Source organism: Dermochelys coriacea, chromosome 15 (genome assembly GCF_009764565.3).
Source record: "Dermochelys coriacea isolate rDerCor1 chromosome 15, rDerCor1.pri.v4, whole genome shotgun sequence".
NCBI lineage: Eukaryota > Metazoa > Chordata > Testudines > Dermochelyidae > Dermochelys > Dermochelys coriacea.
This window is the reverse complement of record NC_050082.1, coordinates 12,305,550-12,321,283: the sequence shown is the minus strand read 5'-3', so window position 1 is coordinate 12,321,283 and position 15,734 is coordinate 12,305,550. Positions and strand designations below refer to the sequence as shown.

Genomic DNA, 15,734 nt, shown 5'->3' with positions numbered 1-15,734 from the left:
ACTGTTCTACTATCCCAAGCTGATACCCTGGGGCAGTTAAATAGCTGCTTCTGCTTGAAACTTGAAGGTGACCATGCTATAGCATTAGTTTAGCAGCTTTGAGTGGCACATACAGTTAGGAGGAGGTTCTACACTGACTTTCCTTTGATTTCATTTTTCCTGAGTGTCAGACCCAAAGCCTGATTCTCATCTCACTTTTGCACCAGTGGTACGACAGTGTGCTTCCAGTGACTTCAGGTGAGTTACTTCTGATTTACGCTGGTGCTGGAAGAAAAGTGGGCCTGGATGTCCTATTCCTTGACAACGAATGTGATGACTTAAGGAGCAAGCCAGTGTAATATTTAGCCTTATGGGGTGCCGAGGTGGAAAGGCACTGACATAGTTCCCTCCGCCCATCCTCCCAAGGGATCTGACTTTGAAGAGTGAAGGAGAACAGAAGTCTAGAACTTGCTGTTTCCTCTCCTTCAAAAATCTATATAGACCTGTGAGTTAATCATGCCAGCTTCGTACAAATAACCCAAGTGGCCGGTCTCCCACTGTGATGAATTTACCTATATGTACACTACGTTGCTTTTGGGATATGGCGGTCCCGCTCATGTGTGATTGATCTCTTCTGTACTGGCTGAGCTAATGGAACTCTTCCGCTATTTTCCCAGTAGTAGGGAGGGATTCAGGTTTCAAACTTTCCCCTTGGCTGGCTGAATGGCTCAGGGAGTTGGCTCTAGAGCATTTTGCTGCCTACTTGGTTCTAATCCAGCCAGGGCATGTTGTGGTGAATGATTGGTTAGTAAACTGAAGGATAAAGTATAGCTCCTATTTCTGATAGAACTGCTGTTAAATAGCTTGAAGAAAGGCCAATATTGGGTTCTGTGGGTATGGCCCACCAGAAGCAATGCTCAGTATTGTGTTTTCCTATCAAGCTGGCATGTCACAATTCAGATCTGTGGGAAATGGCAGTAAGTGAACTGTATTGTTTAAAGAAAAGGAGTACTTGTGGCACCTTAGAGACTAACAAATTTATCTGAGCATAAGCTTTCGTGAGCTACACCTCACTTCATTGGATGCATTCAGTATTGTTTAAGATTATCAAAAACATTTCCGTTTTCCTTATCCTCTCTGTAATTAGAATCTTTCTCCTTTATGTCTCTAACGTAATGCTGAGCACATTGTTCTTGCTTGAGTGTCGTTGGCTGTGTGTATTTTAATAATCATCTTGCAATAATGCAGTTCTGTATTCCATTAGCACAGTTCACCTGCCTAAGTACTTATCTGAGTATCCGAATGCAAGATCTGGGCATTCAGTTTATTCACATTTGAAACTTGTGGCAGCCAGTGAGTCTGCTGCTAACATTGACACATCTGCATTTTCTTCTCCTTCAAATTGAAAGTGACTGGTGCATTATGAGCTTCACCAAAGCATTGTAGAGAAATTCAGCAGCTGCCATCCCAGGGAATAGTGGGGAAAGCAGGCACATTCCTGAATCTTTAAACAGAACTTACAGTATAGAAAACGGGGCAAGAATAATTCTTCATTAACACACAAAATCTCACCCTGGCCACTCTTAGAAAAATGCTCACCGTGCATCTAGCACTTCTTAGGCCTTGTCTACACTGGCAAGTTTCTGCGCAGTAAAGCAGCTTTCTGCATTTTAACTCCCAAGGTGTACACGCTGCCAAGCTACTGAGTGCACAGAAACTGCTTAGTTACAGCACTGTAAAAAACCCACCCCAACGAGAGGCATGCAGCTTTCTGCGCCGGGGGTACAGCACTGCGATGCCAGTGTAGACACCCTGGTCGATTACAGCACTGCGATTGGCCTCCGGAAGGTGTCCCACAATGCCTGTTTTTGCCTTTTTGGTCATCGGTTTGAACTTTACTGCCCTGCCCGCAGGTGACCAACCGTGAGCCCCTCCCCTTGAATTCCTTGGGAATTTTGAAAGTCCTCTTCCTGTTTGCTCAGTGATGTATGCAGTGATCTCAGCGCATCTTTCCAGGTGGCCAGGTGCCTGCTCCACGCACCAGGCGATCCCCTGCATGGAGAAATGCTGAGCTGCTGGACCTCATCAGCATTTGGGGAGAGGAGGCTGCCAGTCCCAGCTGCGCTCCAGCTGTAGGAATTATGATACCTACGGACAGATTTCACAATGCATGACAGAAAGGGGCCACGACTGGGACACACTGCAGTGCAGGGTCAAAGTGAAGGAGCTGCAGAATGCCTACCACAGGACGTGGGAGGCAAACTGCCACTCCAGTGCTGCTCCCGTGAGCTGCTGGTTCTACAAAGAGCTGGATACGATACTTGACTGTGACCCCACCTCCACTGCAAAGGCCCCTGTGGATACTTTGGTGTCTCGTGTGCCAGTCAAGAGTGGACCGAGCCAGGAGGAGGAAATCTTAGACGAGGATCGGGAGGGGGACCCAGAGGCAGAGGACAACGTGTAGGTCAGAGATGCATGCAGCCAGGAGCTCTTCTCTACCCTGGAGGAGGCTAGCCAGTCAAAGCTGTCAGATGTTGGCAAAGCGCAAACAGGAGAGGAGGCCTCTGGTAAGCGGCTTTGATTCTGGGAATCGCTGAAGCGAGTTGTTGGGAGCAGGAGGGTTGCAGAATGCAGGCTTGTGTCTGGATGATGTGTGTACCACCACATACCTCGTCTGAGCGGCGGAACAGGTGTTGATTGACTCCCTCACTTCATGGGAATCTCCTTCAGAGATCTCCAGGAAACTCTCATCGAGATACTGGGCAATCCACTGCCACAGGTTCTTTGGTAGAGCTGCTTTGTTTCTTGCCCCATTAACAGTAACTTCCCCGCACCACTCTGCCATTACTGGGGGAGGGGAGACCATTGCTGCACACAGGCAAGCCACATAGGGCCCAGGGCGGAAGCCACAGTCTTGGAGAAGGCCCTCCCTTGATTCCCTATTCACCCTCAGCAGTGAGATATCTTCCATAATGAAGATAGTCTGTGGAAAATGTCGACTTTCCCAATAGTCCGAACTGGTTAGCGAACGATCGGTAGCAGTCTGAAGTAGCCAGCTTCCACAGTGCAACCACCACATGCTTCTCCAATGGCAGGGCAGCTCTCATTCTCGTGTCCTTGCACTGCAGGGCTGGGGCAAGCTCATCACCCAGTCCCATGAACGTGGCTTTCCTCATCCAAAAGTTCTGCAGCCACTGCTCATCATCCCAGATGTGCACAAAGATGTGATCCCACCATTCAGTGTTTGTTTCTTGAGCCCAAAAGCGGCGTTCCACTGTCGTCAGCACCTCCATGAATGCCACAAGCAATCTCGTGTCATAGCTAGTACGCATGGTGAGATCAATGTCGCACTCCTCTTGCCTTTGTAGTTTAAGGAATAACTCCATTGCCACTTGTGATGTGTTAGAGTGAGCAGCATACTGGTCAACAATTCAGGATCCATTCCTACAGACCGAAGAGGCAGAGCGTGCAATACACAAACAGTTGAAAAATAGCACCAAATGCTGATGGAAGCACAGGGATTCCTGGGATGTGAAGCAATGAATCACGGGGCATTGGGCAGGACCCAGGATGCCTCACAACCCCCTCCACCTTCTCACAACTCTTAGCAGCAGAAGAGGAAGAGATGTTCTGTGGCATAGCTGCCCAGAGTGCACCGCTCTAAATACCGCTGCAAGTGCCACAAGTGTGAACATACTATTGCTCAGGCGGCTGACAGTGTGAACACACAACAGCAGTTTCACTTTAGCGCTCTCTGAGCAGTGTTGTAACTTCCGGTGCTGTAACTCTGCCAGGATAGACCTACCCTTAGACATTAATTGATTGATTCCCCACAACACTCCTTCAAGACAGACAACTATTACTACTCCCATTTTACAGATGGGAAAACTGAGGCAGAGCAAAAGTCAGTGACTTGGTCAAGGCCATATAGTGAGTGAGTAGCAGGGCTGAGATTTAACTCAGGAGTTCCTATCCCCCATCCCATATTCAGACTAGGAGAGTGTCATAAAGATAAAGGGAAGGGTAAACACCTTTAAAATCCCTCCTGGCCAGAGGAAAAACCCTTTCACCTGTAAAGGGTTAAGAAGCTAGGATAACCTCGCTGGCACCTGACCAAAATGACCAATGAGGAGACAAGATACTTTCAAAGCTGGAGGGGGGGGAGAAACAAAGGTTCTCTCTGTGTGTTATTTTTGCCAAGAACAGAAAAGGAATGGAGTCTTAGAATTTAGTAAGTAACCTAGCTAGATATGTGTTATATTCTGTTTTGTTTAAATGGCTGATAAAATAAGCTGTGCTGAATGGAATGTATATTTCTGTTTTGTGTCTTTTTTGTAACTTAAGGTTTTGCCTAGAGGGATTCTCTATGTTTTGAATCTGATTACTCTGTAAGGTATTTACCATCCTGATTTTACAGAGGTGATTCTTTTACTTTTTTCTTCAATTAAAATTCTTCTTTTAAGAACCTGATTGCTTTTTCATTGTTCTTAAGATCGAAGGGTTTGGGTCTGTGTTCACCTATGCAAATTGGTGAAGATTTTTATCAAGCCTTCCCCAGGAAAAGGGGTGTAGGGTTTGGGAGGATTTTTGGGGGAAAGACATTTCCAAGCGGGCTCTTTCCCTGTTATTTATCTGTTAGATGCTTGGTGGTGGCAGCAATAAAGTCCAAGGGCAAAAGGTAAAATAGTTTGTACCTTGGGGAAGTTTTAACCTAAGCTGGTAAAAGTAAGCTTAGGAGGTTTTCATGCAGGTCCCCACATCTGTACCATAGAGTTCAGAGTGGGGAAGAAACCTTGACATGGTGGTAGAGCGGTGGGATTAACTTGAAATAATTTTGAGATCAATTTGAGATTTTTTTTAACAAGAAGCACAGATTTTAAAAAGGAAATATTTTTTCCTTTGGACTGCTGGAAAGCAGGTTTTCAGCTGAAAGCAGTTAGAGGTTTTTTTTGTTTCTGCTTAGGGGCCAGAGCAGAGACAATAGGGAATTGTCTTTTGTGAGCTGGAGTTTTCTCTACCTAAAGGCAGGGTAGTTAACCTCCTTCAGGGAAATTCACAAGTCTTCACAGACCTGAAGAAGTTTTTGTTTTGTTTTGTTTTTTTTTTTACCTATTTGCCTGGAGACAAAGATGTTAGGATTTTTTTTTTTAAGGATTTTTCTATAGGCTGACAATCACTATCAGAGAACATAGGTATCCGGTTACAGCACAGCAAAATTTTACAAGCCAAGTTTTTTTTGTTTGTTTTATTTCTAACTCTTGGGTGTAAAGTTTAGTTAAAAACAGAGAGGCAAACATGACAGAGCCCAAAGCACAAATGGCCAAAGAGGCTGCCCACAGGCGAGCTATGGAGACAAAGGAAAAAGAATGGAAGCGTGCTGAGGAGGAAAGGGAGGCTGCCCACAGGAGAGCTATAGAGGCAAGGGAAAAAGAAATGAAGCATACACTGGAGATGGAGATGGAGAAGGCAAAGGCTCAGCAGAATAGCAATCCTTCTCCAGGTACCGCTTCACATCCCAGGAAGTTCCTCACCTACAAGGCAGGCGACGATACTGAGGCCTTCTTAGAGAACTTCGAAAGGGCCTGCCTTGGGTACAGCATCTCTACAGACCAATACATGGTGGAGCAGAGGCCGCAGCTCAGTGGACCCTTAGCTGAGGTGGCAGCTGAAATGCCTAAGGAACACATGAACAAGTATGAACTGTTTAAAACCAAGGCGAGAGTCAGAATGGGGCTAACACCCGAGCATTCCAGTCGGCAGTTCAGAGCCCTAAGGTGGAAACCAGACGTGTCATTTACCCGACATGTCTACCACACTGTGAAACACTGGGATGCCTGGATATCAGGAACAAGTGTAAAATCTCCAGAAGATTTGCCCTTCCTAATGCCAATGGAGCAGTTCTTAGAGGGTGTTCCTAAGGAAATAGAAAGATACATCCTAGATGGGAAGCCAAAAACTGTAATTGAGGTGGGGGAGATTGGAGCCAAATGGGTGGAGGTGGCAGAAAAGAAAAAAACTGGTCGCAGTTGGAGCAGATACCAGAAGGGACAACCTCAGACCACACCCTACTACCAGGGGCAGCCCAAGGCTCCAACTACCCCCCAAGGAACCCTCCAGACAACTTATTGTCCTGCCATAACGTTCTCCAGCAACCCACCTCCCCGCAGTGACCCATCAGCTGGACGATGCTTTAAATATAACATGCCGGGGCGTGTAAAGGCCAACTGCCCCAAGAACCCCAACAGATTACAGTTCATTGCACCAGAATCACCACAGAGGTCCTCAGGCCCAGATGCCTCCCAGATACCCTCGGAGCAGAGGGAAACTGTGAGTGTGGGCGGGAGGAAGGTCACCGTGTGGAGGGACACCGGAGCACAAGTGTCTGCTATCCATGCTTCCTTAGTGGACCCAAATTTAGTCGACGCAGAGATCCAAGTGACAATTCAACCCTTCAAGTCCAACTCTTTCAATTTGCCTACAGTCAAGTTGCCTGTCCAGTACAAGGGCTGGTCAGGAATGTGGACTTTTGCAGTCTATGATGATTATCCCATCCCCAGGCTGTTAGGGGAAGAGTTGGCCAGTCACGTGAAGCTAGGCAAGAGGATGGGAATGGTCACCAGCAGCCAGGCTAAACAAGCCGTTACGCCTAGCTCTGCTGAGGAAACTTCTACCAGGACCAGGTCAGAGGTGATGGACCCGGACCCCAGGCCAATGTCTGCAACAGCAGTAGTGGATCCAGTCCCAGAGACCCAGACAGAGCCAGTCCCAGAACCGGAACCGGCGGAACAACCAGCACCAGACCCATTGCCAGCACTGAATCCAGTACTTGCAACCCCAACACCAGAGGGCCCCACCAAACCTGAACCAGCAGCAGCCGATAACCCTACACCAGAGGCTTAGCTGGAGCCTGAACACCAACATAGTGCTCCAGCGGAGAAAGGTTCAAGTCAACGGAAACAGCCCCATCCCCTACATTGCTTCCAGAGGGACCAAGTCTAGGTCCACAATCCAATGAGGAACTGATGTCTCCAGCAGCAAGGGAACAGTTCGAGACCGAAGAGGAAGCAGATGAAAGCCTCCAGAGAGCTTGGATGGTGGCACGGAGCAACCCACCGCCTCTCAGCTCTTCTAATCGATCCAGGTTTGTTGTAGAAAGAGAACTTTTATACAAGGAAACTCTTTCTGGTGGATACCAGGAAGACTGCCATCCTCAGAGACAGTTGGTAGTTCCAACTAAGTACCGGGCCAAGCTCTTGAGCTTAGCCCACAATCATCCTAGTGGCCATGCTGGGGTGAACAGCACCAAAGACCGTTTGGGGCGGTCATTCCACTGGGAGGGAATAGGCAACGATGTTTCTACCTATGTCCGGTCTTGTGAGGTATGCCAAAGAGTGGGAAAACCCAAAACCAAGTCAAAGCCCCTCTCCAGCCACTCCCCATCATTGAAGTTCCATTTCAGTGAGTAGCTGTGGATATTCTGGGTCCTTTTCTGAAAAAGACACCCAGAGGAAAGCAGTACATACTGACTTTCATGGATTTTGCCACCCAATGGCCGGAAGCAGTAGCTCTAAGCAACACCAGGGCTAAAAGTGTGTGCCAGGCACTAGTAGACATTTTTGCCAGGGTAGGTTGGCCCTCCGACATCCTCACAGATGCAGGAACTAATTTCCTGGCAGGAACTATGGAAAGCCTTTGGGAAGCTCATGGGGTAAATCACTTGGTTGCCACCCCTTACCATCATCAAACAAATGGCCTGGTGGAGAAATTTAATGGGACTTTGGGGGCCATGATACGTAAATTTGTAAATGAGCACTCCAATGATTGGGACCTAGTGTTGCAGCAATTGCTTTTTGCCTACAGAGATGTACCACATCCCAGTTTAGGGTTTTCACCATTTGAACTTGTATATGGCCACGAGATTAAGGGGCCATTACAGTTGGTGAAGCAGCAATGGGAGGGGTTTACACCTTCCCCAGGAGCTAACATTCTGGACTTTGTAACCAACCTACAAAACACCCTCCGAATCTCTTTAGCCCTTGCTAAAGAGAACCTACAGAATGCTCAAAAAGAGCAAAAAGCCTGGTATGATAAACGTGCCAGAGAGCGTTCCTTCCAAGAAGGAGACCAGGTCATGGTCTTAAAGGCGCTCCAGGCCCATAAAATGGAAGTGTCGTGGGAAGGGCCATTCACGGTCCAGGAGCGCCTGGGAGCTGTTAATTATCTCATAGCATTCCCCACCTCCAACCAAAAGCCTAAGGTGTACCATATTAATTCTCTAAAGCCCTTTTATTCCAGAGAATTAAAGGTTTGTCAGTTTACAGCCCAGGGAGGAGATGACGCTGAGTGGCCTGAAGGTGTCTACTATGAAGGGAAAAGTGCTGGTGGTGTGGAAAAGGTGAACCTCTCCATGATCCTTGGGCGTATGCAGCAACAGCAGATCAAGGAGCTGTGCACTAGCTACACGCCGATGTTCTCAGCCGCTCCAGAACTAACTGAACGGGCATACCACTCCATTCACACAGATAATGTTCACCCAATTAAAGTCCAACCTTACCGGGTGTCTCCTCAAGCTAAAACTGCTATAGAACAGGAGATCCAGGATATGCTACAGATGGGGGTAATCCGCCCCTCTGGCCATGCATGGGCATCTCCAGTGGTTCTAATTCCCAAACCAGATGGGGAGATACGTTTTTGCATGGACTACCATAAGCTAAATGCTGTAACTCGCCCAGACAATTATCCAATGCCACAGACAGATGAACTATTAGAGAAACTGGGATGGGCCCAGTTCATCTCGACCTTGGACTTAACCAAGGGGTACTGGCAGGTACCGCTAGATGAATCCGCCAAGGAAAAGTCAGCCTTCACCACACAGGTCGGGCTGTATGAATTTAACGTACTCCCTTTCGGGCTGCGGAATGCACCCACCACCTTCCAAAGACTTGTAGATGGTCTCATAGCGGGATTAGAATATGCCATCGCCTACCTTGACGATGTAGCCATATTTTTGGATTCCTGGGCAGAACACCTGGAACATCTACAAAAAGTCTTCGAGCTCATAAGGGAGGCAGGACTAACTATTAAGGCTAAGAAGTGTCAAATAGGCCTAAACAGAGTGATTTACCTTGGAAACCAGGTGGGTCAAGGAACCTACAGGCCAAAGTGGATGCTATCCAAAAGTGGCCTGTCCCAAAGTCAAAGAAACAGGTCCAATCCTTCTTAGGCTTGGCTGGATATTACAGGCAATTTGTACTGCAATACAGCCAAATCACTGCCCCACTGACAGACCTAACCAAAAAGAAACTGCCAAATGCTGTTCAGTGGACCGAAAAGTGTCAGAAGGCCTTTAACCAGCTTAAAGCGATACTCATGTCTGACCCTGTACTAAGGGCCCCAGACTTTGACAAACCGTTCCTAGTAACGACAGATGCATCCAAGCGTGGTGTGGGAGCAGTTTTAATGCAGGAAGGACTTCTGCAAGAATTCCACCCTGTAGTGTTTCTCAGCAAGAAGCTGTCTGAAAGGGAAAGCAACTGGTCCATCAGTGAAAAAGAATGTTATGCCATTGTCTATGCTCTGGAAAAGATACACCCATATGTTTGGGGACGGCGTTTCCACCTGCAAACCAACCATGCTGCGCTACAGTGGCTTCATACCGTCATGGGAAATAACAAAAAACTTATTTGGTGGAGTTTAGCTCTCCAAGATTTTAATTTCGACATCCAACACATCTCAGGAGCTTCTAACAAAGTGGCTGATGCACTCTCCTGTAAAAGTTTCCCAGAATCAACTGGTTAAAATCGTCCTTGAGATGTGGAAAATATTGTTAGTCTTTATATACTTGGTAGTATATTTAGAGGTGCATGTGTCTTATTAACTCTGTTTTCTCCTAGAGCTCCAGGAAGAAATCACAGCCAGCGTTTCAACCTATCTGTGATTTGGGGGGGTGTCATAAATCTAAAGGGAAGGTTGAACACCTTTAAAATCCCTCCTGGCCAGAGGAAAAACCCTTTCACCTGTAAAGAGTTAAGAAGCTAGGATAACCTCGCTGGCACCTGACCAAAATGACCAATGAGGAGACAAGATACTTTCAAAGCTGGAGAGGGGGAGAAACAAAGGTTTTCTCTGTCTGTGTGATGCTTTTGCCGGGAACAGAAAAGGAATGGAGTCTTAGAACATAGTAAGTAATCTAGCTAGATATGCGTTAGATTCTGTTTTGTTTAAATGGCTGATAAAATAAGCTGTGCTGAATGGAATGTATATTCCTGTTTTTGTGTCTTTTTGTAACTTAAGGTTTTGCCTAGAGGGATTCTCTGTTTTGAATCTGATTACCCTGTAAGGTATTTACCATCCTGATTTTACGGAGGTGATTCTTTTACTTTTTTCTTCAATTAAAATTCTTCTTTTAAGAACCTGATTGCTTTTTCATTGTTCTTACGATCGAAGGGTTTGGGTCTGTGTTCACCTATGCAAATTGGTGAAGATTTTTATCAAGCCTTGCCCAGGAAAGGGGGTGTAGGGTTTGGGAGGATTTTGGGGGGAAAGACGTTTCCAAGCGGGCTCTTTCCCTGTTATATGTTTGTTAGACGCTTAATGGTGGCAGCAATAAAGTCCAAGGGCAAAAATTAAAATAGTTTGTACCTTGGGGAACTTTTAACCTAAGCTGGTAAAAATAAGCTTAGGGGGTTTTCATGCAGGCCCCCACATTTATACCCTAGAGTTCAGAGTGAGGAAGGAACTTTGACAGAAAGCATGCTGGCACAAGATCAGTTTCTCTTTAAAGCAAAGTCTATGAAATAGCTGATAGAGGACGTACTCTTTAAGTAGTGAGCTGTTATGGGAAAATGACTAACCATGTAGTTAAGGCAAAATTCCAAAGGCAGATTGTGCAAGAAATTGAAAGCATAAACCACTCTCTTGAAGATCCGGCACCAGTAGGGATTTTCAAAGTAAAACACAAGTGAAAGAGAAAAAGCCAAGAAAACAAAACCCAAAACTGACCTAATTTTCCTTGACCATCTGGTCAAGGAAGCAATGTTTTCTTGTATTCTTGGATAAGATTGAGGCTATTTCATGCTTTCTGCCAGGGCCCGTATAGTAGGCCAATACACAGAGTAACAGCAATGTGATTACTCCCTGATAGCTGGAAAGAAAGAAGCAAGCTTTCCATTATTAGCTTATTCTGCTCTTATTTGTACTGAGATGTGCAGATAGCTGTTCGCCAAAGTTCTGAGAAACACAGGATCTAGCTAGCTAGTTAAATGATGATGGCTAGCTATCATAATTTCCAGGCAAATTAGGCCTGTATGGTGAAGTCCCTAGCAGACTTAATTAATCTTTCTTCCCTAGCAGAGGAGATACTGTTTGCACTCTATTTGGGTGGTTGTGTGGATTTTCTCAATGGAACTTGTTGATTTACATCATTCAAGAATCTGGCTCAGCATTTAAAGAGAAGATCATCCTAACAAGTAAAGGGGGAGAATTGAGGAAGGAGAAAGTGATGGGAGAGAAGAGGTGGAAGTTCATATTTGGAAGGAAGGCAATTTGCACAGCATGGCTTTATTCTAAACTCAGTAGTGCTGATTGCTTGGTTTATGTTTGAGCTGCACCTCATGGGTGGAGAATCCGGGTGTACCATGAACAAAGAAGTTGTAAGCAGAGGTGGGCTAAAACCAGAACCATTGATCCAACCACCTTGCCTCACACCCATAACACTGTTTTCTTAAAAGAGAACAAACCCTCTAGTTGTGCGCACCTCAACCAGAGGGTGGATGGATGTCACTTGGCTCTCCAATGTATCAATCAGGAAATGGGCTGGGAATCCTGAATGGAATGGTATTCTGGTTCCATTTTGCTATTGTAGATTTTGCCAGTTTCCCTTTCTCAGAATGAACCACACCAGGAAGAAAAGTCTTAGGGTATGTCCACCCTGCACCTGGGAGCTTGCCTCCAGCCTGGGTATTTGGACACATGCTAGCTCCATTTAAGCTAGCATGCTAAAAATAGCAGCATGGATGTTGTACGCGGGCAGTGGCACAGACTAGCCATCCAAGCACAAGACCACTTGACCCCCTGGCTCTGAGCAATGGTCGTAGTCCATGCTTCCAGAACATACACAGTGCTATTTTGAGCACACTGGTTCCAGTGAAGCTAGCACGTATGTCCACATGGCACACTCCCAGCTGCAGTACAGACCTACATGTGTAGGCCCAGGCTGCAAAGCCCCAGCATGGGCTGCAGGGAAGGGTAGGCTTTGCATCTCTGAAGGCTCCTTCTCCTCTCCCTGGAACCTGTTGCTCGTGCCCAATAAAATCTTCTCTACAATAGATTTTGAAACAAATGCTGGACCCATGCCTTAGTCCTGACTCATTGTCTTCGCTAGAAGGATAATCTGACTAAGCACTTTGGGCCTAAGCTCACTGTGAGTCAGCAGCACGTTTACCTGTGAATTCCTGGAAGAATTTACTCATTTGAAAATCCTCTTTTGGGGGAATATCTCAAAAATTCCCTCCTTGCTCCATTATCCAGAACAATCAGACTCACCAGGGTTACCAGAGTGAGGCTGAGCTTGCCATCAAATGGAATGTAAGGAGAAATGTCTCTTTTGCTTCTATATTCTAGTAACTCTCATTAGGGAGTTTTTAGAATTACACCAAAAGTGTGTAATTTTTGCAGATACAGCTGGTCCCTTCATGCAAATCATTATCAGCCCTGAACAGCACAGTGAGCTAAACTTCACAAAGCCTATACACAAGTTTTTCAGTCTGGCTTTCCAAGTGTGACAGAAAGAGAGGGGTTTCCTGAAGGCTCTACATCCTGAAACCCGCTCTTGCTCCTGTGAGTGCCCCTTTATTCCATATGGGAAGGCCCTGTTCTAAGTTCCCTATAAGCTCCATGGCCACATGGCCGTGCAGCACTCTATTTAGCGCCACGCAGGCGTTCAGGGAACCTGCCCAGCCAAGACCTGTTGTGGGAGGGGCACCCTTCTTCTGGCCCCTCCCCAGCCCTGGACCTGCCATGGCCAGTGGAGAGGAGTCCCTCCCCGGCCCCAACCTAGCCCAGCCCACAACATGCCGCAGCAGGTCTGGGGCTGAGTTGGGGTTTGGAGAGGGGCAGCCCAAACCCAAACCCAGCCCCAGCCTGGACCTGTCGCAGCTAGGGGAGGAACGCCTTTCCCATGGCCCCAGCCCCAAAGATGCCACTGCAAGAAGAGGCACCTCTCCCCCCAGCCCAGGTACTGCTGCAGGGAGAGAGAGCTGGGTAGAGTTCTCTCTCCCCACTGGAGCACCCTCCTGCAACCAAACCCCTCATCCCCAGCCCCACCCCAGAGCCCACACCTTCAGTCAGAGCCCTCACACTCCCACACACCAACCTGCTGCCCACCCCTGAGCTCCTCATCCCCAGCCCCATCCCAGAGCCCTCATTCTCTGCCCCCTTCCCCCCCGCACCCCAGCCCTGAGCCCCCTCCCACCCTCGGCCCCACCCCCACCACATGAATTTTGTTATGTGCACCAATATGAAGGTAATGTGTCACACATCATCTCCATATTGGTGCACATAACAAAATTCATTCCTCACGTACATGGGAAAAATTAGAGGGAACGCTGGCCCTGTTGCTTTCTGAGTGAACATCTGGCTAATTCCTGGGCCTGGAAAAGACACAAACCAAGTCTATTCCTGGTGCTGAGGAGTCTGAAAACCCTTTTTTTTCACTCCCAAGTCCATCAGGAGGTTGGGAGGGAACCCAGGGCCGCCCACTCCACTGGGTTCCAGCTCAGGGCCCCTCAAGCTGGATAAGTAGGATCAGGGTTCTTTGACTCTGACAGTGCCTTGAGCTCCCTTCTATCTTCCTCTGGATCTCGGTAGGCTCTTCAGCCTGTCAATCAGTCAGTCCCCGTCTGGGCTATTGACTCTGCTGTGGCTATTCAGTCCTGTGCTGGCAGGAGCTCCTTTCTCCAGCCTGCTCACTCCTCTGTAGCTCACAAAAGCTTATGCTCAAATAAATTTGTTAGTCTCTAAGGTGCCACAAGTACTCCTTTTCTTTTTGCGAATACAGACTAACACGGCTGCTACTCTGAAACCTGTCATTATGCAAGGCACTGAATTTAGCCGTATAGAGTGGAAATCTGTCAACTTCATGAAATTTAAAGGCATCCGATGAAGTGAGCTGTAGCTCACGAAAGCTTATGCTCAAATACATTTGTTGGTCTCTAAGGTGCCACAAGTACTCCTCTGTTAGCCATCTTTCCCTTCTGCTTCCCACCCTTTTTATCCTCCCATCTTTCAAGAGACTGTCAATCAGCAGCGTGAGGTACATATACCCCATGACACCATCCCTCTGCTGGAAGCCAACATAAGGTCTATCCATTACTGAAGCCACATGTAAATCCCTGAAAGATTGCTAAATTATAAAGCTGTCTTCCCATTGCTAAGCAGTTTGGAGCAGGGTCAGTCTTTATTTCTATGCCTTGTACTGGGCTGAACACAGTGTCAGCACTTTACAGATACTAATAATGAATAAAGCAGTCTGATTGGGAAAAACATGTAAATGATACTCTTGGGGGAATTCTGCCCCACTGCACATCTGCAGAATTTATGTCCCCTGGAGATTTCTTTGTTTCCCTGCAGAAAAATGCTTTTCTGACAGGGAAGCAAAGGGAAGCCACAAGAGCGATCATGCGACTCTCCCCAGCAGTATGTTTCAGGTGCGCAGGGCAGCCGGCAGAGAGGTAAATCACTGTGGGGAAGACCCAGCTGGTGGCTTCTACCCTGCGCCAGGCTCAGCTGCTAATCCTAACTGGGCTGGGGAGGACAGGACTTCTTCTTCCCCTGCACAGCATCCAGGACCGTGTTAGACCCACCCCCAGATTCCTCCCCAGCTGTAGGAAGCTCTGCAAACTCCACCCCCCATCCTCCCTGTGCTTCCTGCACCCGTTGCTCCTCAGCTACGGGGGAGGGATCACTGTACAGGGAGCTGGTCCCCCCATCCGCCTAACCCCCATGCAGACAGACCTCCTCAAACCCCGACCCTCCCACCAAGTATCACCCACCCCCTGCACCCAGAACCCCCCCAATGAGCCCCATTCCTCCTGCATCTGGACCACCCCAACGAGCTGCACACACCTGGATCTCCATGGTACTGAGCCCCAACCAGTTGCACCTGGATCCTACCCCACTCCTCTAGCATCTGGACCCCACCACTGAGCCCCAACCACCTTCACTTGGACCCCTCTGCAGAGTCCCATTACTGTTGAACCCAGAACCTCCCAACAAGCCCCTGTGCATCTAGATCCCCCCCACACCTGGATCCCCACTGAGCCACCCGCACCCAGACTGCCCCAAACAGAACCTTCTCAATCGACACCTGGATTCCTCCCACACTAAGCCTCTCCACATTTGGATCCTACCTTGCTGAGCCTGGTGCACCTGGCATGGAGGAGCAGGGCCCTGGGGTGTTTCTGGGGCAGGCGTGGTCCTTGCACCGTGTCAGGGTTGGGTGCAGCCTCACCGTTGAGTCCGTGTCCTGGGGGAAGCTGCAGGGTGATCTCCCACCTCTTTTCAGCCAATGACCTGTCCCAATGCCATGCTGGAGCGTCCACGTTTATTGGACAAATAAAATTTGCAGAAATTTGCATAACTTTAAAGTATTATGCACAGAATTTTTATATTTTTTTTGGCGCAGAATGCCCTCAGGAGTAAATAACTGAACATTAATACAACATCCAAAATCATGGCCAGAAAGATTCCAGAGCTTA

The 15,734-nt window shown here is 47.7% G+C and overlaps 1 long non-coding RNA gene across 2 annotated transcripts in view; it reads right to left on the bottom strand.

Annotated features, from left to right (window-relative positions):
* The window catches only part of LOC122456827, a 46,710-nt gene extending 34,202 nt beyond the window's left edge, over window positions 1–12,508 (bottom strand). For both annotated transcript variants that reach the window (XR_006275914.1, XR_006275915.1), the window contains exon 1: window positions 12,422–12,508. This is a non-coding gene — a long non-coding RNA (uncharacterized LOC122456827). The remainder of the gene's footprint in view (window positions 1–12,421) is intronic.
* Between the last annotated feature and the right edge of the window lie 3,226 nt (window positions 12,509–15,734).